Source organism: Rhipicephalus microplus, chromosome 4 (assembly GCF_043290135.1).
Source record: "Rhipicephalus microplus isolate Deutch F79 chromosome 4, USDA_Rmic, whole genome shotgun sequence".
In the NCBI taxonomy this organism is placed as follows: Eukaryota; Metazoa; Arthropoda; class Arachnida; order Ixodida; family Ixodidae; genus Rhipicephalus; species Rhipicephalus microplus.
The window spans coordinates 46,954,678-46,975,378 of NC_134703.1; positions in this window are offsets into that span (position 1 = coordinate 46,954,678).

The following is a 20,701-nucleotide window of genomic DNA, read 5'->3' on the forward strand; positions in this document are numbered from 1 at the left end:
TATCCTGTGTGACTGCCCGAAATACAACCTGGAAAGACAACACCTTTCTAATAAACTAAACAGATTAGATGACCAGCCGCTGTCAGAAGAAAGTATACTGCGCCATCGTCATGACTCATCGTCACAGAAGAAAGCCGTGCAAGCGCTACTGGGCTTCTTACGAACTACTGGCCTGTCGGAACGCCTCTGAGTGGACTGATTTTGTGTGTGCGTGTGTGTCGGTGTTTTTCTCTTATTTATTTTTTTAACTCTCCCTTTCTCTTTCAACCCCCTATTCCCCAACCCCAGTGTAGGGTAGCATACCGGATACTAGCATCTGGTTAACCTCCCTGCCTTCCTTTCTTCTCGTTTCTCTCTCTCATGTGCGGGAAAGCATGGGGAACTTCTGTGGCCTCCATGCTACAGCTGTACAGGGCCCTATATCTGGGTCTATTGTGCTTTAGCTTGCCGGCAATGACTAGCACTTGCAAATCCAATACTCATTCATTGGAGAGTTTGCAGGGTCAGGCACTGCGTATCTGCCTAGGACTTGCCCCGATGCGCTTCTACTTATGCCACAATCATGCTTGCCAAAGACCATCCGGTCAGGACATATAGAGTTGTGGATTGCCTCAGAGCGCACATTCGACATGCTAGCCGTGTCCCCGACCACCACTTGGCCCTTCTACCCTCCGGAAGACCACGTGCTACGTTTTCAGACGTCATAGCCAAGCACCTAAACAGCATTCCATCAGGATATACGCCAGCTGCGAGAATGGCATGTCCTTTGTGGTGCCTCGACCAGCCGCAAGTACGTCTAGAAATTCCGGGAATCAAAAAGAAAAGCAATCACTCCGGAGTAGCATTGAAGCAAGCAACACTGCTATTATTCCATGAGTTGTACTTAGACCGAACGCAGATATACACTGATGGGTCCGTCTCGTCCAGCAGCTCATCAGGTGCCGCTGTAATTCCGGCTGCAGCAATGACAATAAAGTTTAAGTTGTCGCATATGACTCCATCTACGGCATCAGAGCTTGCTGCTATAAGGGCTGCTTTACAATATCTCGTTCAAGAACGTCCAGGAAAATGGGTCATATTCTGTGATTCGAAGGCAGCGCTTCAGAGTTTGCAGTCTCGCATGCGTAGGAGGAGTCATGACCAATTGGTACAACAAATAAGACATTGCCATCATGAAGCTCTAGCACGAGGGCATGATATTATATATCAATGGCTGCCTGGACATATCGGTATTACCGGAAATCAATTAGCCGATGATGCAGCCCGCTCAGCCCATGAAGGAACCCGTGAAGTCCCGATTCCTCTATCAAGGAATGATGCCACAAGACAACTTTACCTGCTGGCTCGAGATCTCACACGCACGTTCTGGTCGTCTACCAGCTTCCAAAGGCGTCAATTTTATGAACTGGATCCTTCGCTCAAGCTAAAGCTACCATCACAACTTTCCCGCTCCGATGCGACACTGTTATGCCGCCTTTGGTTGGGTGTTGCATTTACAAAGGTATACTCCTTTCGCATTGGTATGGCAGACACTCCTACATGCGACTACTGCGGAGCTGAAGAGACCATCGAACACGTCTTGTGCAGCTGCACTTGCTACGACACACAGCGATGCCAGCTCCGGATGGTTTTGAATCAACTTGACCCCGGACCATTTTGTGTGCAGAAGATACTAGGACCTTGGGCATCATCCTCAGTTGCGCAGAAAGCAACTAAAGCACTGCTACTTTACCTAAAGTCAACAAAACTGAGCGACCGCCTGTAGACTGTGTGTGCTCCCCGAATGTGCTCGTGATTGTGTGTACCTTCTCATCTCTCTGCAACCTCTTTTCTCCCCTTTTTCCCTTCCCCAGTGCAGGGTAGCAAACCGGATGTGCGTCTGGTTAACCTCCCTGCCTTTCCTTGCATCTTTATCTCTCTCTCTCTTGGTGTATGAAAGGGTCAATCGCTTGTGGCACATACCCGCATAACCAAGTCCCATGGCTTACAGGTATGTGCCACATGTGTCTGGTGGAATGTATTTAGGGTGCAAGCGCTAGAATTTTCAAGTCATCCATGTCATGAGCAGCTAGTCATATTCATAAATTCCACTCCTAGCCATAAGCGATGAAGAAGGGTGGCTTCTCTTCGTTTGTCATAGGAATGACCAACAACGCTCTCTGCGATGCCTGTCGTTGCGAAGAGCCGCTACCCCACATCCTGTGCGAAATTCCGTTTTATGACATCGAGAGACAGTCACTAGCGTCTGTTCTTGCGGGCATCGACAACAGCCACTTGTCTGTCGACACTATTCTTTCAAGTACCCGAAAGAAGACATCACAACAGAAAGCGACAAAAGCTCTGTTGAAATTCCTACGCGACACAGACTTGAACAAGCTGTTGTAGCAGCAATGCCACACACCGCGAAAGACAAGACTGAACTCTGACTAAGTGTACGCGCGTGTGCTGCCTAATGTGCTGTGTTTATCTCTCTTCCCTATCTCCTCTTTGTCTTTCATCTCCCCCATCCCCATCTCATGCGCAGGGTACCAAACCGGCTGCCTATAGGCTGGTTAACCTCGCTGCTGTTCTTTTCCTTGTATTTTCCTTCCTTCCTAGTCATATTTATCAAATACTCTTATTCTCCCCGACTATTGTTGGTCTAAACCAAGTTCTATCTACTCAGTTTCAGTATTACAATCAACTTTACTTCGAATTAAGTTTATAATCACGTCTTATAACATGTATTTGAAAGCAGTGTCGTTGATAGACGATTTCAATATTTAATGATCCAAGACGACAATTACGCAGGGGGGTACTTTCACCTCCCTTCCGCCAACTTTTCAAAGAAAGGTATTGATAAATATGTCTGATGCTGTCATCTCTCTCAACAATATTGTTCATGTCTGTTCGCAACCAAACATAACTCGTATTCTAAGCTATCACATTAGAAGGTGCCTGGAAGAGCACCGAATACGTGCAATATTGCTGGTAAATATCATTGACCCCGTGGTTGAAGAAGCTCATTTTTTTATTTAAGGACTCATGGTGTTCTAGTTTTCCGTGTTTTAGAATAACCAGGATTAGAAAAACTAGAAGGGGGCAGTTTAATAGTCATTGAAATCTGAAAAGAGGATTTGGACGGTCCTGTCAATAGTTCTTCTGAAAATTAGAAGAAAATAAGGTTGAAAATATTACTATAACAACCGTGTAAACAAGTGTATGAATAGGCTCAGTGGCGCTACAATTAGATTTTACTGTAAAGGAGGCTCCTTCAAATTACCAAAATCTGAGAAAGTTGTTCAGAATAACCAGGATTAGTAGAAATAGGAGAGGGTAGTGCGAAAACCGTGCAAACCTGGTAGAAAATTTCTGCCAAGAGGTTTATGGCAATCAGGAGATAAGAAGGTGGAGAGAGAGAGAGAGAGATAAATATGCAAGGAAAGGCAGGGAGGTTAACCAGACGCGCATCCGGTTTGCTACCCTGCACTGGGGAAGGGATAAAGGGGAGAAAAGAGGTTGCAGAGAGATGAGAAGGTACACACAATCACGAGCACACTCGGGGAGCACACACAGCCTACAGGCGGTCGCTCAGAATTGTTGACTTTAGGTAAAGTAGCAGTGCTTTAGTTGCTTTCTGCGCAACTGAGGCAGATGCCCAAGGTCCTAGTATCTTCTGCACACAAAATGGTCCAGGGTCAAGTTCATTCAAAACCATCCGGAGCTGGCATCGCTGTGTGTCGTAGCAAGCGCAGCTGCACAGGACGTGTTCGATGGTCTCTTCAGCTCCGCAGAAGTCGCATGTAGAGGTGTCTGCCATACCAATGCGAAAGGAGTACACCTTTGTAAATGCAACACCCAACCAAAGGCGGCATAATAGTGTCGCATCGGAGCGGGAAAGTTGTGATGATAGCTTTAGCTTGAGCGAAGGATCCAGTTCATAAAGTTGACACCTTTTGAAGCTGGTAGACGACCAGAACGTACGTGTCAGATCTCGAGCCATCAGGTAAAGTTGTCTTGCTGCATCATTCCTTGATAGAGGAATCGGGACCACATGGGTTCCTTCATGGGCTGAGCGGGCTGCATCATCGGCTAATTGATTTCCGGTAATACCGATATGTCCAGGCAGCCATTGATATATAATATCATGCCCTCGGGCTAGAGCTTCATGATGGCAATGTCTTATTTCTTGTACCAATTGGTCATGACTCCTCCTACGCATGGCAGACTGCAAACTCTGAAGCGCTGCCTTCGAATCACAGAATATGACCCATTTTCCTGGACGTTCTTGAACGAGATATTGTAAAGCAGCCCTTACAGCAGCAAGCTCTGATGCCGTAGATGTAGTCATATGCGACAACTTAAACTTGATTGTCATTGCTGCAGCCGGAATTATTGCGGCACCTGATGAGCTGCTGGACGAGACGGACCCATCAGTGTATATCTGCGTTCGGTCTAAGTACAACTCATGTAATAATAGCAGTGTTGCTTGCTTCAATGCTACTCTGGAGTGATTGCTTTTCTTTTTGATTCCCGGAATTTCTAGACGTACTTGCGGCTGGTCGAGGCACCACAAAGGACATGCCATTCTCGCAGCTGGCGTATAACCTGATGGAATGCTGTTTAGGTGCTTGGCTATGACGTCTGAAAACGTAGCTCGTGGTCTTACGGAGGGTAGAAGGGCCAAGTGGTGGTCGGGGACACGGCTAGCATGTCGAATGTGCGCTCTGAGGCAATCCACAACTCTATATGTCCTGAGCGGATGGTCTTTGGCAAGCATGATTGTGGCATAAGTAGAAGCGCATCGGGGCAGTCCTAGGCAGATACGCAGTGCCTGACCCTGCAAACTCTCCAATGAATGAGTATTGGATTTGCAAGTGTTAGTCAGTACCGGCAAGCTGTAGCGCAATAGACCCAGAAATAGGGCCCTTTACAGTTGTAGCATGGAGGCCACAGAAGTTCCCCATGCTTTCCCGCACATGAATTTCATTATATGCACAATAGATAGCAGTCTCTTCTTCAAGTACGCACAATGTGGGCTCCACGAAAGACTTCTATCGATTAATATGCCCAGGAAACGATGCGTCCGTGCATATTTGACACTCTGCCCATTGATGTAAACAGGGTATGGTGTCATTGGTTTGCGTGTAAACGCCATCAACGTGCACTTCACAGTTGATATAGTTAGGCCTTGTTTCTGAAGGTAGGCTGTTGTGAGGGTTGCTGCCCTCTGTATTCGTGCACGCACCTGAGGGCGAGTAACTGCAGCACTCCAGAGGCAAATATGATCGGCGTATATGGATAGGCACACCGACTTTGGCAGAACCTTCACCAGACCAATGAGGGCCACAATGAACAATGTGGGGCTTAAAACACCTCCCTGAGGTACTCCGCAGTAGGTGTAATGTTCAGCAGTTGTACCCTCATATGTTTGCACAAAGAAACCCCTGCCAGTTATATAATCTTTTATCCATTGAAACATTCGTCCACCAATGCCCATTTCTGCGAGAGAAGTGAGGATGGCATCGTGAGCTACATTATCATATGCACCCTTCACGTCAAGAAAGAGTGCCACTGATATGCGCTTGCGACTTTTTTCTTGTTGCACCAGTGTCGATAGGTCAAGGACACAGTCAATGGAGGAGCGGCCCCGACGAAAGCCTGCCATGCAAGAAGGGTATTTGTTGTATCTTTCGAAGTACCACTCGAGACGAAATAGAACCATCCTTTCCATCACTTTTCCGAGGCTGCTTGCGAGGGCAATAGGACGATATGCTGTCAAGTCCAATGGTGATTTTCCCGATTTCAAAAGTGGTATTAATCGACTTATTTTCCATTCTCGTGGAACACTGCCGCTGAGCCAGGAGTTGTTGAAGCATGTTAAAAGTTCTTTTCTGGCTTTTTGTCCAAGGTGTCCCAACGCACTATAAGTAATACCATCAGGACCTGGCGATGACATGCGCTTAGAAGCGACTAACGCACCTTCCAGTTCTTCCATGGTGAATGGAATGTCCATTTCTGGTAATCGCGTCTCAGGAACGATCACGGCGTCGATGTTCTCGTTCATAATATTCCCGGCAACTCTCGTGCAAAATTCTTCAGCCACCTCGAGTTCTGTTTTTCCATGATGGAGTGCCAAAGCTTTAAAAGGGTGCCGTTGTTGCGGAGAGGAGCGAAGACCACGAACTGTTCTCCAGATATATGACAGCGGTTTATGAGGGTCTAGAGATTCGCAGAATGCTTTCCAGCGTTCGCTCTCCAGCTTGTAAATGCGTCGTTGAATCTTTTTCTGGAGCCGCCTTGCTTCCCTCAGATCGTAAATTGATCTTGTGCGTCTGTATAGTCGTTGAGCACGCCTTCGTATAGCTCGTAATCTTTCCAGTTCGATGTCAAACTGTGTTATTTTAGACGAAAATGGTAATTTACATTTGGACGCTTGCATAGCTTCCGCTATGGTATTTTCCAGGCTGCAGGCGAGGCCTTCTTGGCAAGCGTCCTCAACACGCGATGTAAACATCGACCAGTCAGTGCCAATTACAACACCGGAAGATAATTTTTTTATGATACCATCGATCGTCACGTAGGTGGGTATGTGATCACTCCCATGAGTCTCAATATCGCAAAACCATTTAACTTTGTGAGAGAAGCACCGTGACACCAACGTCAGGTCAAGGCAACTGCCATACGTGAGACCCCGCAGATATGTGGGGGTACCATCGTTCATGATGGAAAGGTCATAATCGCAAGCGAATGTAACAATGTTCCGGCCCCTGGCATTCATCCTAGTGCTCCCCAAAGCATGTGATGGGCGTTGAAGTCACCGGTGATGATCTAAGGCCCATCGGTCCTCATTAGGATGTCTTTTAATCTGTCGCAGTCAAATCGCGATGACGGAGATATATATCCACCAATAAGCGTGAACGAAACTGCATTCTTCTTTACACGAAGACACACGTACTGATTGTCGTCATTTGAACTTATTGGGTGCGAAAGATAAGTCAAGTCTGTGCGAATGTAAACAATTACTTTGCTTCGTTCTTCGCAAGCGGCTGAACAAAAAGCTTCATAACCGGACAATCTATAAGGCGTTGATACGTTTGGTTCACATATGACAAGTATAGGGAATTGATTGGCCCGAACAAATTGGCGAAAGTCCGAGATACGGGACTTCATGCCTCTGGCATTCCACTGAAAAATCGACGCACTTTTAAGTTCAGTGCGGAAGATGAGATTTTGTGCTTATACGACGTTAGCAAGAACTGGATTCAGTGCATCCAGTATTTGCAGTGCACTCTTAGCAGACGGAGATTGTATGCTGCTCATTAGCGTGCGAATCGTGGCAATTAATGATTGCACGATTGCAGTCACTTGCCTGTCTTGGTTGGAAAGATCTCGAACCGGGATCGCGGACTGACCGTCATGAAACTCCTTCGGTTCGCTTGATGCTGCTTCCCTTTGAAGTGCAGGCCACTCTGTCGCAGTTAGGGTATGCTCACTGGCTTTGTCCTTTACAGCCTTTCCCACGGCATGTGGTCTGGGAGGCAAAGGAGGTGGTACTGATGAGGGATCTGGCAAACGTGTCGAGGAGGTAGCGGGCTTCCTTGAAGACCGACGTCGACGTGAACGACGCCTTCTGACTTTAGCTGCGGCTTCTCGATGAGATGAGTGGTCGCGCACCATCTCCCTCAAGATGGCAATTTCCTTCTGAATCCGCGGGCAGTCCTTCGATGTGGCTTCATGGGATCCATTGCAATTAGAGCATTTCTTGACAGTTGCGACGCACTTATCCGCTTCATGGGGCTCGGCGCAGCGGTGGCATACCACTGAATTCTCGCAGACGCTGCTCACATGTCCAAGTTTCATGCATTTACGGCACTGGAGAGGCTTTGGAATGAAAGGCCGCACAGCATGTCTGAAGTATCCCACCTTCACATGAGAGGGGAGTGATGTGCTCCTAAACGCAATCTTCACACAGCGAGACTTGCCTAGCCGGGTGACATCAACAATTGGAGTATCAGTTGTTGACTTGACAAGAAATTGTAAGTCATTATTGGAAATAGCCACATCTATGTCAAAGATCACGCCGGTTACTACATCACATCCCAAGGGAACATGAGAGCGCACCTGGTTGCCGTCCAAGTCAGTTACACTGCGCAGAACGCCCAACATGCTTGCGTGCAAAACGTCCACAGCCAGTATATTCTTTCTGGCGTTGACTCTTATGTCCGTGATCTCATTTGGCACGAGCGTTTCCAGAGACCTCGACACAGACTGTCTGTTAAGGTGTTTCATGCTGACGGTAGTAAGTGCAGGCAGAAACAGGATGGTATAAGCTTTCGATTATGACGCTTCACTTACAGTTTGAATAGTTGAGGATGAGGATGTCCTCATGTTCCTCCTCTTCGCTTTGCGGCTCAGCACAGGCTGGAAACCGTCATCTGAAAATTCCTCACTGCTGAGATAGTAAGCATGAGTATCTTCACTGTCGTTGTCACTCGCTTGTCCCATCCGCTTCCTGGAGGCGGCCGCCGCTGACGCCGCTGACGCCGGCAGGCGCCCGGGGTGGTCTACATCCATCCCCTCCAAGGGGGCAGCGAAAACTGATCAACAGACTTAAGAAGGTGGAAGGGGCTGCTATGTCAACCATGTGAACCAGAGTATGACTTGTCTCTGTTACACTACAGTAAAGCTTTGCTAAAACGTACGCTTTACAGAACAAAATAAATACGGGCAAAGGATTTGATAAGAGGTTTCGGACCGTCCTGACAATAGTTTTCTGACGATTGGGAGAATAGAAGGACGAAAAGACTGCTGTAATAACTGTGTAAACGAGTGTATTAAATGGCTGAGTGGAGCTGTAATTATGTTTTACTGTAAAGGAAGCTTCTCCAAATTACCAAAAATCCAGCAAGTTGTTCAGAATACCCAGGATTAGGAGAAATAAAAGGTGGTGGTGCGACAACCATGAAAACCTGATCAGAGGTTTATGACAATCAGAAGATAAGAATGTGAAAGGGGCTGCTATGTCAACCAGTATGACTTGGCTCTGTGACACTACACCAAGGCTTTACTGCAAAGCGCGCTTCACAGAACAATTAACTACGGGCAAGGGATCTGATAAGAGGTTTCGGACGGTCCTGACAATAATTTTCTGACAATTACGAGAATAGAATGTCAAAAAGGCTGCTATAACAACGGTGTAAACGAGTGTATGAAATGACTCAGTGGCGCTACAATCAGGTTTCATTGTAAAGGAGACTTCTCTGACTTGCCATGTTCAGAATAACCTGGATTAGGAGAAATCGGAGACGGTGATGCGACAACCGTGCAAACTTCATTAGAGGCATGATGATGGATGGTAGCGCAGACAACGAACACGGACAAGAGAAGGCACATAGACACAACACAGCGCTAACTTTCAACAACAGTTTATTACACGCAGATCTCCGTGGTGTATGCGATCCACCACGCCAACGTCGCACGTGCGTAGCTCTAAAAACCATCAAATATAACCAACGCGCGTGTTCCAAAACTTTACAATTTTATATTTTTCAATCTTTTTCTACTTTTTCTTTCTTCCTTTTATCCCATGTTACCACAAACCCTATCGCGAATACATGTAATCAAGTTCCTTATCTGTCAACACCACTGATGGGCTGCTCACACACGTGTCACCTAGCTCTGCAATTCTGCCGGCCTCCAATACCAACCGCGTCATCTCGTGCCTACTTCTATTGATTATAACCGTTTCCTTGAATTTCGGTGTGCAATTACATCTCTGGCAATGAAGGGAAAGAAAACCATCAGGAACAACACTATTTACTTTGTTATTGTGCTCGCGCAAGCGATCGTTTATGCATCTACTGGTCTGACCGATATAACACTTTCCACAAGTAAGTGGAATGAGGTATACAACACACATGATGCACTCCACAAATAGGTTTCTATGTTTCTTTTGGCATACATTTGATTTTCCCTTATCTGGTCTTGTGCTTCTGCAAAGACTCACCAACTTATTGGGTGCCGAGAAAACTACGTTAGTGCCACATTTTTCCGCAATCTTTTTTATCCTGTGAGAAACCTTATGCATGTATGGAATTACGGCAAAACTTTCCTTTCTTGAGCTCACCCTATCCATCTCTTCACATCTTTTCTCCCGCACTTTTCTGTGCAATCCTTCAGCAACGGACACGACGAGGCTCTTGGGGTACCCGGCATTGCTTAGCCTCGAGACCTGTTGTCTGAAGCTTTCATTCATGAGGCACCGGCAGGACTTCTTTAGTGCCTCACTCAAGCACATCTTCGCAATGCCTCGTTTTACCAGTTTAGTATGCGCTGAGTGAAACTGTAGTAAAGGCTTACTTGCTCTGGGCTCGTAACACCAGCATGTCTTTTCATCTGAGAATTGAAAGTTAATGTCAAGAAATCTGAGCCTTCCGTCACATGGCATTTCAAAAGTCACTTCAAGTGGGTTAAGCCCCTCACGAAAAACGCTACACACGCTACTACATTGAGTAGCAAAATCTGCAGTTCTGTCATTGATAAACACTAAAAAGTCATCGACGTACCTAAATACGTGCACAACATTGTATTCATTTAGGCGTCCTGATAGCCTCCTGTCCATTTCAGCCAAAAACAAATTACTTAAAACTGGTGCTAAGCACGAGCCAATGCATACTCCTTGTTTTTGCAGATACAGGGTACCATTGCTTTCAATAAACGTTGACGACAAGTAAAACCTAAGTAATTCTAAGAAATTGTCGACGGACGTACCTGCTTGTGAGCTAAATCTAACGGCACCGTACTCATCGATGCATTCGCCAACACTTGTTAATACTGCTGATTGTGGCAGAGAATAGTACAGATCTTTTATGTCAGCCGAAAACGCTTTTAACCCTATGTTTTTTCGTTCCCTGACAAAACTTATCACCTGTTCCGAATTTTTTGTCAGGAAGGGGTCATTTATGTCAAGCAAGTTTAATGTTCTTTGCAGATACACAGCTACAGCTTTTTGCCACGTGTCCTTCTCCGACACTATCACTCTGAACGGTACTCCTTCCTTATGCGTTTTAGCACTAAAGAACACATCCAGACTGTCATTTTTACTTTTTCTGATACCGCTAAGCACACCTTCTAGATTCATCCTCTTACAAAGTTCTATTGCTTTTCCCCTCACTTTTTCAATCGAAATACTTTTCTTTTCGCTGAACACTGCCGTAATAGCACTTTTAGCCTTTTCTTTAAATTCATCATGCGAGAAAACCGCAAACCCTCCTTCTTTATCGACTGGAAGTACACTCAGAGCATGCTGTGTCAAGTAAGTTTCCACGCGTTTGAGAGGCAAACTGCGGCATGGAGGCCTACACAATTTTAAAGCGTCCACACCTTCGTTGATGATCCTGGTGGCTTGATCCTCGGGAACCCGCTTCGACACTTGACGTACAATTGATACGAGTTCCGGCTTGTTCTTTTGAGGTTGCACGGCAAACTTTGGCCCAAGTCCCAATACTTCTAGTACAAAGTCCGGTAGGCAGATGCCTTCTGCCACATGAACGTTGGAGGTTGCACTCACGCGCACTTTAGAGGTATCTGCCAAGAGGTTTATGACAATCAGGAGATAAAAAGGTAGAAGGTGCTTATTTATTTATTTATAATACCCTCAGGGCCAAAAAGGCATTAAAGAGGGGAGTGGGTAAATACATGAAAAATACAAATAAAACAGTGCAATAAATACAAATAAACAATACAATAAATACAAATAAAACAATACAATAAAATACAGATAATATTAACATTTCTACAGAATGTATAAAAAATAGTTATTTCCAAATATACAAAAACAGAAGCAATAAGCATAGGTAACAGATTTCGTTGTTATACATTGTTAGCTAATGTTTCATGAAAAAGTTTGAAGTCAGTGATGGTTGCGACATTCGACGGAAGGCGGTTCCAATCATGAGATGTGCGGGGAATAAATGACTGAAAGAAAGACTTAGTGTGACATGATGCGATTCCTACCTTATCGCGATGATCAACACCGTCTGAGATGTACAGAGGCTGGAGTATCAGGTCATTATGAAGTGTAGGGTGATAGAAAATTTTATGAAACAGTGAAAGACGGGCGATTTTTCGTCGGTGAGCGAATGGAATAAGTGATAAATTATTTTCATTGAAGTCATACTTGCAGTTCGGTTGTAGTTAGAGAGGATGAACCTAGCAGAGTTATTTTGTACTAGTTCAAGAGAGGTGATGAGATTAGCATGACTGGGATCACATATGGCGGATGCAACCGACTGGGATCCCATATGGCTTATTCAACCGTGTGAACCAGAGTATACCATGGCTCTGTGACACTAAATCAAGGTTTTACTGTAAAGCACAATTTACAGAACAAGTTAAATACGGGCAACGGGCGCTATGCAGGATCGCCCGAGCTTGGCGAAAACTCGGTATCTTTTCGAGCACAGGAGACACCCCCATATCAGTGAGCCCTCAGTGCGAAAAAGGTAAATCCACCCTTTAGCGCGCTGCGTTTCATTGTCTTTGATGGAATCCGCCATCTTACTAAGGATGGTCGACTAATTCGGGCAGTGTTTTTAAACCAGATGCATCTTCTTTCATTTCTTTGTAATTACACTGTCAGCAAAAGCCACCCATGCAATACAAGTGTCAGAACTTTTCCTGATGATTTTTTAAAGGCACGAGCTGTTTAAAATCATTTGAAGCGTTTAACGCCTGCAATAAGACTACTTTAGAATAATCAGCATGGTGAGCTTTGACATTCGTTCTGGCCGGGCGTTCCACATCATCGCTTCTGCAAGTAAACCCGAGGCCACGTGTTAATATCATGGTCACCCTGTACATTCTAATCGTGTCACCGGCTAATAAGCTATTTGGTTGGGTGGCATGCTTAGCTGGTTAGGCGAGGGGATGCTATGACCAAGGTATTAAAGCCAAGTCCTGATAAGACAGGCAATTACGCCGCATCCTAATAAGGTCATGATAATTAAGCCATATGAAGCTAAAACCGTGCTAAATGAAAGCATTCTAGTTCACGCAAAAACTATACCGTACTAATTAACGCTGCATAACTATGAGCACGCTAAGTAATTCTATGTTATTTAGAGTTTACTTATAGGATGACTAATCGGAGCATGCTATTAGTTCTACACTAATGATGGCTTTGTTCATTGCACCCGAAATAATTATTGCCGTTTTAATAAAAAAACCCCGAAATAACCGAAACTCTTCAGTGTTATTTTCACTAAGCACCTTGAAGTTAGTATAATCAAAATTAGGATGCGGCCTTCCTTCGAAGCACACCAAGCAGATGAGTAAGCGACTGAATCGAAAAGCTGGAAAAAGCTACGTTATCACAGAACCCTGTATGGCTCCAGCCTTGCACTTTGATTGATTGGTATTTGGAGTTTAACGTCCCAAAACCACTATATGATTATGAGAGACGCCGTAGTGGAGGGCTCCGGAAATTTTGACCACCTGGGGTTCTTTAACGTGCACCCAAATCTGAGCACACGGACCTACAGCATTTCCGTTTCCATCGGAAATGAAGCCGCCGCAGCCGGGATTTGATCCCGCGACCTGCAGGCCAGCAGCCGAATACCTTAGCCACTAGACCACCGCGGCGGGGCTCCAGCCTTGCACAAGTAGGGCCAGATGACCAAGTTATTTTATATGCAAAGAAGCTATTGCTTAGCGTCCATCGCACCAAATGCTTGGCAGTCACAGAGGCACCACGAAAGTCACGAGTTGAACTGGGGCCTTCTCAGAATCAACGAGGTTGTATCTTAGTGCACAAGCCAATCCGATTGATTCACAGACGCTCGTGACGTAGATCGGGTCCACCCAGCACTTTTTGCTCTTGTGGAGGAGGTGCGCTCAGGGCAATGCCAGCGAGCAGCACGATTCATCTACCTATTGGCTTTATCGCGCAGACTAGGCACACACAAACGCAGAAGTAAAAGTTATATCACCACGTGGCTGCAATGTATCGCAATCAATTTTCACCGCACTCGCGACGTCTCCGCTCACAGCCGCGTTGCCGCCATGATGCGAGTGCTCCTGGTGACAGCATGTCCCTATATTTATCTAATATTTGGTAGAAGTGAAACAAACAGCATGACAGTGGTGCGTGTGAATCCTTGCTGCCTTCGAGAGTGAAAATTTCTATGTTGGAACGAAAGAACTTGCCCGAAAAAGGACAAATGCTTATGGTCACGTCTGTGTGGGGGGGGGGGGGGGGGGAGGACGAGTTGAGTTGGCAAAAAGGTAGCGCGACAATAAAGCTAACGGTTCTGCACTTCTAATATGACTGAGCGGTGGCGCTGACGTGTACGCACACAATGTTTCTCTGATAACCATTACAAATGGCGAACATGCGTTTCTGACGCCACGCGCGTTCTGGTAGCCGTCTTTATCAGCGCTGTTATCACACACACCGAACTGGCTTGGTGCCATGGCTGCCGTAGAGCGAGCTCAGACCAAACTCGACTGCCCAAGCAGCTCGGGCGATCCTACATACCAACCAAGGTCTATAATAACCAGTGATAGGAAAAAATACGACAGCGTGGCATGACACTCATGAAAACCTGACAATCCTTAACCCTCTCACAACACAACAAGGCTTTACCGAAAATGCACACTTACATAACGCATGCAATACTGGTGTAGACAATGTAGAAAATGGTGCTGGGGCACTAGTGCGACCCTTCGTATTCTTGGGTTCTGTGGTACTGTAACAAACCTCAACGGTAAAGCGTGCTTTTCAGAGCCCTTGAAATATGCGTAAAAGCTATCCGGTAAAGAGTAGCAGAGAAAGAAGAAGTGCTGTGACAATGGTGCAAACCGGGTGCGTTTTGGTTCTGTGCTGCTGCAGCCGGGCTTTACTGCAGAGCGTGCTTTATAAAAAGTAGTGGAGTACGAGCAAGAGTGATATGATAGCCAGTTGATGAGAAAGTTGAAGATGGTGCTGCTTCAAAAGTGCAAACCTGATATGCTGAAGCCAATCTCCCAGAGTTGGTGAGAGTCAAACATGTAGGAATCATCATCATCATCATCCTGCTATGACAGTGTTGCTCTAGATACAAACCATAACTAACGCTACCCGCACATTGATGTACAAGTGATATTTGTTTTTTTTTTGTTTTTTTGTTTTTTTTTTGTTTTTTGTTTTTTGTTTGGGAGGTTGAGGGAAGGGAGATAAGAGCCGAAAATGCTGTTTTACTGGCCGGGAATTTCGCAGCAACAGAGGCTGTTTCAAAACTGTCAGCATGGTATATCTCAACACTGACGATGTGGTAAAGCTCTTCCAAATAGATGCGTAGAATAATCCCAGCTGGTACAAAATTCAAACAAGAGAGCAGCAAAAATTGCTAGGTGCATGACAATTACGTAGTCAGCCTGCTGCCTAACTTGACATTAGGTGTCGAAAAACCCAACTTTAAGACATGACAAAAAAAATTTTGTTGACGTTGTAAAATGTGCGCGACATGCGGTACTATTTCCATTTTTAATGGGACGACTCAAAAGCTCACTCAACATCCATTTCTTATGATTTAAGGAGAGGGTTTCTGCATTACCTTGGTGTTTATTTATTGAAGCGGGGGACATTAACGACATCGCAAGGCGTTACCATAATGACCCCATTGGTGTGCCGTGTAGAGGCTTGCGATAAATGCCCCGACACGGAGCCGTGTTGTGTAGTGTGTGTGTGCAGGATATTTTGGTGTACTCCTGAAGCCTCGAAACCAGATAACTTTAGCCCACAAGGGCCAGTTACGTGCAGCAACGTAGAAGCAGGGCGTTTATCTTTCCAATTTTAGGGGAGAACACGGAATTTAAATGCACGGACGCTGCGCTCTCTTTCGGCAATTCGTTCTAGCTTTGAAATGCGATAACAGGAGCGCACAGTTATTCTCCACTAAGTTACATGTATTACAGAAATTGGGGCTGATGACTTATCTGTTTTTAATTAAGTAAACGAGCTTTAAGAAATGAATGTTAAAGAGTTGCTGTCCCGATTGCTTTCTGCAAAACAACTGTTTTAGCGCTGCACAGAACCACTACCACGTTGTGTGGCTGCCTAGCTCTGTGCCATATAGGCCCATTTCGATTCTGCACATAAATCTACTCCTTTATGACGATGCAAGCAATGACATTGGAGACAACCGTAAGATATGCACATCATAGGGGCCTGACCAACAGCACAATACGAAGAACATAAATATGCTCTGGGAGGTTTCTATGGTTATTCTGACGGAGTGCATGGCTTGAGACTGAAGGTAATTAATGTTAATATGCCAATGGAAGATGCAGTGCGAAAAGTCTCGAAGCTTTTCGTATGGATAGCATAAGAATTAGTGTAGGTGGCGTAACGTACTCATTACACCATATCTGAAAATATAACTTATGCTGAAATTTTAGAACTCATTATGACACAGGTACAGAAGCTTTTGATGCCCCTAATATGGTCATGCCAGAAGCAAAAAAAATTGCACCATGATATCTTTTGTACCGACGCGTCCTATGCCATGATAAAGGCATTATAACCACTCAGAGTTAATAATTCAGTACCTTCACCTTAACCATTAGGAATGTATTGTCGAAGTCCTATCTTCTCAGGCTACCTTCACAGTTCCATCAACTGTCATCATCATAATATGCACATGTGGACGTAGCGTTGGCGGTTTCGGCTAGGAAATATATATTGTCTCAATACTTTGTTGTGAAGGCACGCAACCACATCTGTTAATATAATTCGGGTTGTTTCTTATTAACATTAATTAAGCACCTATGCAGAAAACCGTAAAATCTGGTAAACTTGCTTGTAACATTAGGTGGCGCACTCACAAACCTCTTCGCATATATTTTGTTTTCTGCCAGCACGGAATGTCATAAATAGCGAGTGAAATTCCTGTTAAATATCGCAATAATTGCGAACTTCTGGCAGACACTGGATATTGGACCAATAGGTTTTATGCACGACAGTCTCGACGACGTGGTGAAATGTGACGCAATTGGTGACACACAAGAGAAGGCTTGACGTACTGCCGCTAGCAATTCGCTTCCTGAGTGACTTGATTTACCTGTTTCGGAAAGGTTGCACGGTGGAGAGCACTCACGTGCGGCTTCTGAAAAGCATGTGTGTCAGACACATTAAAGTGTCATTGTTAACACTATCATTATCATGATAACTTATCATCCCTTAAGGGCTGTTTATGGGGCATTACATAAGGGAGGGGGGGGGGGGCTAAGTAGCGAAATTTACATAGAAGGTCATATTTACAGAAAAAAAGAGGCATGTTAGCTCTGTACACTGCTATGAAACATAGCAATCATATGAGAGGTATTAGCATATTTTTAACACAGTTACGTTGAAAACTCGTTTTGCAGGCATTTTCGCATTGGCGTCGGTGTCGGCGTTGTTGGTTGTGAGCAAAAAATTGTCATCGTGGTAGGGATCGATACATTGAAAAAGGTATATATAAAATAAATGATAGAAAATTTCCGGGTCCGAGTGAGGATTGAGCTCACGCGGTATGCGCGGTAAGCGAGTACTCTACTATACAGCCACGAGTCTGCTTGGAAGTGCAGTGAAAATCGCTTTCATATTTCAGCTAGACACGTGCCTTGTATACAGGCTTCACAACACAAGATGTATAGAGCGATAGCGTTAAAGAGCTTGTTTCGCAGAAATGCCGGTGTTGGCGTCATTGTTTGTGAGCAAAAAATCATCATCTTATGCGTGACCTGAAAAATCGAGAAGAAGGCAAATGAAATAAATGATAAAAAAATCCTGGGTTAGGGTGCGGACCGAACCAGGGTCGTTTTAGGTCCGAGTGAGGTTCATACCCGGGCCCCTTGCATGGAAAGCGGGTGTTCCGCCACAAGACCGCGCGTCTGTTCGTGAATCTGTTCGTCAATACCTTGAAAAGAACTTTCTCTGCTTGGAATTGCAGTGAAAGTAGCTTTCATGCTTTACAAACACACGCGTCCTGTATACGTGTTTCCCATGGCAACATGAAATATTGCAGTAATAACACGTCGAACAAGCGCCCATTGCCAGCGGGTGTCCGGATATGCGATTATCATAGTGGCTTAGTGGTTTAAAGCAGGCCACCCACTACAAAAGGCACCCATATTACTGCGCCTATTGTCATAAGATTACCGAGTGGGTGCATAGCCGCTTCGAAAAGGTTTCATGCACGAAGCGTTTGAAGTACGCACTAGAAATAGGATATCGCTATCACGCTCAACTTTTGAAGGTGAAGTTTTAGTGTCGCCAAATTTTTTATCGTACTAATAATGCGTGGTACAAATGTACATTGCCATCGGGCGTAAGAACGAGTGATTATTACAACATCGAAGTGTAAAGCCAGCCGCCCATTACAAAAAGCGCAGACGTTATTGTGCGCTTTTCCTTTTAGACCACGTAGAGGGTGCATAGCAAGTTTGAAAACATTCACGCGCGTAATTGCTTGTGATTAGAAGCACTTTACTCATGATTCATTACTCAGAATGGATTATTGTGCGAAAACTTCCCTGACACAAGCCATTTTCAAGTTTATCAAGTTCATTGTAGCTATCCACAGTCGAAACTGTTCGGCTAACATGATACAATAAAAAGTATGAACTAAGTAGTCGAATAATGCACTAGGAGAGGGATATTGCAATCGCGTGCAAGTTTTAAAGGCGAAGCTCAAGAGTCCCCCAATATTTTGCATTTGCATCATTATGACGTTCTATGTTAAGTGAAAATTGATACTATCACGCAGTGTGCCATATGCTATATACGCTAGTAAAGGCGTGTGATTGTTGCCGACGAGGCGACTACGGTAGCTCAATCGGAAGAGAAATGACCGGCCATTTCGGTCACTTAAAGGGCGCGTAGAAGAAGGCAGGGGTGGGGCGGAGGAGGGTTCTAAAGATGGAGCTGGACGGAGGTTGAAAATTGAGCTGCAAGCTCTCTCACATTATAACAAAAGCTGCCGTCTGCGTGGGCAGAGAATAAAAAAGCACTTTATAATCGTATCAAAAGGCAATGTATTTTCAGCAAAGTACAAGGAAACGCTAACTTTACATTGGCTGCTACAAAGTTGTGAGTTCTGCTATTCAATAATTTTTTAAGGTTTGTTTGTCGGCTCAATGGTGACCTTGCTGACCAGAGCACGAAAATGAATGAGAAGGGGAGTATATGACACTAAAGTATTGTCTTTCTGCGTGATGAACTTGCTTTGTAAGCCAGCGGCCAGTGGCGACCACTAACGGTAAACGTGAGCAGATATTGCTGTTATTCACCGAGAAGGGTGGCAAAATGGGTAGGCTGGCAAATATACATGATTTTGAATTTATAGCAAAGGAAAAACCGAGGTGAAAAGCAGAAACGTCGGAAACACATGCACTCGACCTCAGAACCTATTTATTTTGAAACGCTCTTGCACGTATGCTAAATAAATTTGCAAAAATGTAATGTACCATGCTCATACTGTCACAATACTAAACAACCTATTACACTACCAACCTTTCTATTGCTTGGAGTCCTGCCGTTAAGAAGGACTCTATTTGCTCATCTTTGCTGTGGTGCTCCAACTCATTACTAAAAAGATTACCTGATTGCAACATCAAGCGTTCGTCTGAAGAGAAACTCTATGTGCAGCAGTCATTGCTGCTAGGGCACGAAAAGATACACGCGATGGGAGAAACTACAGAAGCAATCAAGTGCTGGAGTTATTGCCGAGTGATGAGGCCGCGTGATTGCCGGCGTCCTTTTATGACGTCTTCCTCTCCGTTCACGTAGGCCTGGTATAAACAAGTGGCATGCCTTTTGGGCTGACAAGACGAATGAGTCAATCAGGATAACTCGTTTTCTCCTGATTTGATTCTTCGTGTTGTCCTGTCTGGAAGCATTCAGGCAGAAAATGATGCATCAGCTACCCTTTATGTGCTATTATTTTCCTCCATTTCCCTGCAGTCCCTTTCAATTTTTTTCAAATTTTCCTCGCTGGCTTTTCTATGCAACCTCTCTTCCTTTGGTGAGTGAATCTTAAAAAGAGTGTTGCACGCAGCCTTGTAACTTCATTTGATGCTAGCATAATTTGCGGGAAAACATTAGGACTTTAGAGGAAGCTTATTGCAGGCGAATGTTCATCCTCACACGTACTGCCTTACCCACAGGTGGCAACGATGCAAGCTAAATTGTAAACTTCGCTTCCGCCCATAAGCGCTTATACCACAGAGGCAGAGAATAAAACTCTGCTATACTCTGCTATACTCTGCTCTGCTGGCTATACTCTGCTCAGCTTGCGGACGTAAATAGGGTTGATAGTTGCATGAAAGCTGCAGGTCACATGAGCTCTAAGAATACGTGGCGACTCTTTCGCAGCCTTCTGTATCTCTCTAGCACACTTGGGAAAAGCCAACGTCGGCTTAGCGGCGCCTAATATGCCAATTAGGGCCCAGCGTGCCAACTCGTGAACGACCTCTCCGACCACTGTCTCCGTCGCACCATTGACTTCCTAAGTCCCGAGAACGTCTACTACGAGCTCCCCGACCCCAAACCCCTCTCTTGATGCTTGGCAATATTTGGATGGCGTTTGCTAAAATGAAACTAGGTACTGCCCTAGACAAATACGGCATTACAGCCACTCTCTAAGCAAGCCTTCCCGACTCTTCATTACTCTTGCTTATACATTTGATCAACACAGTA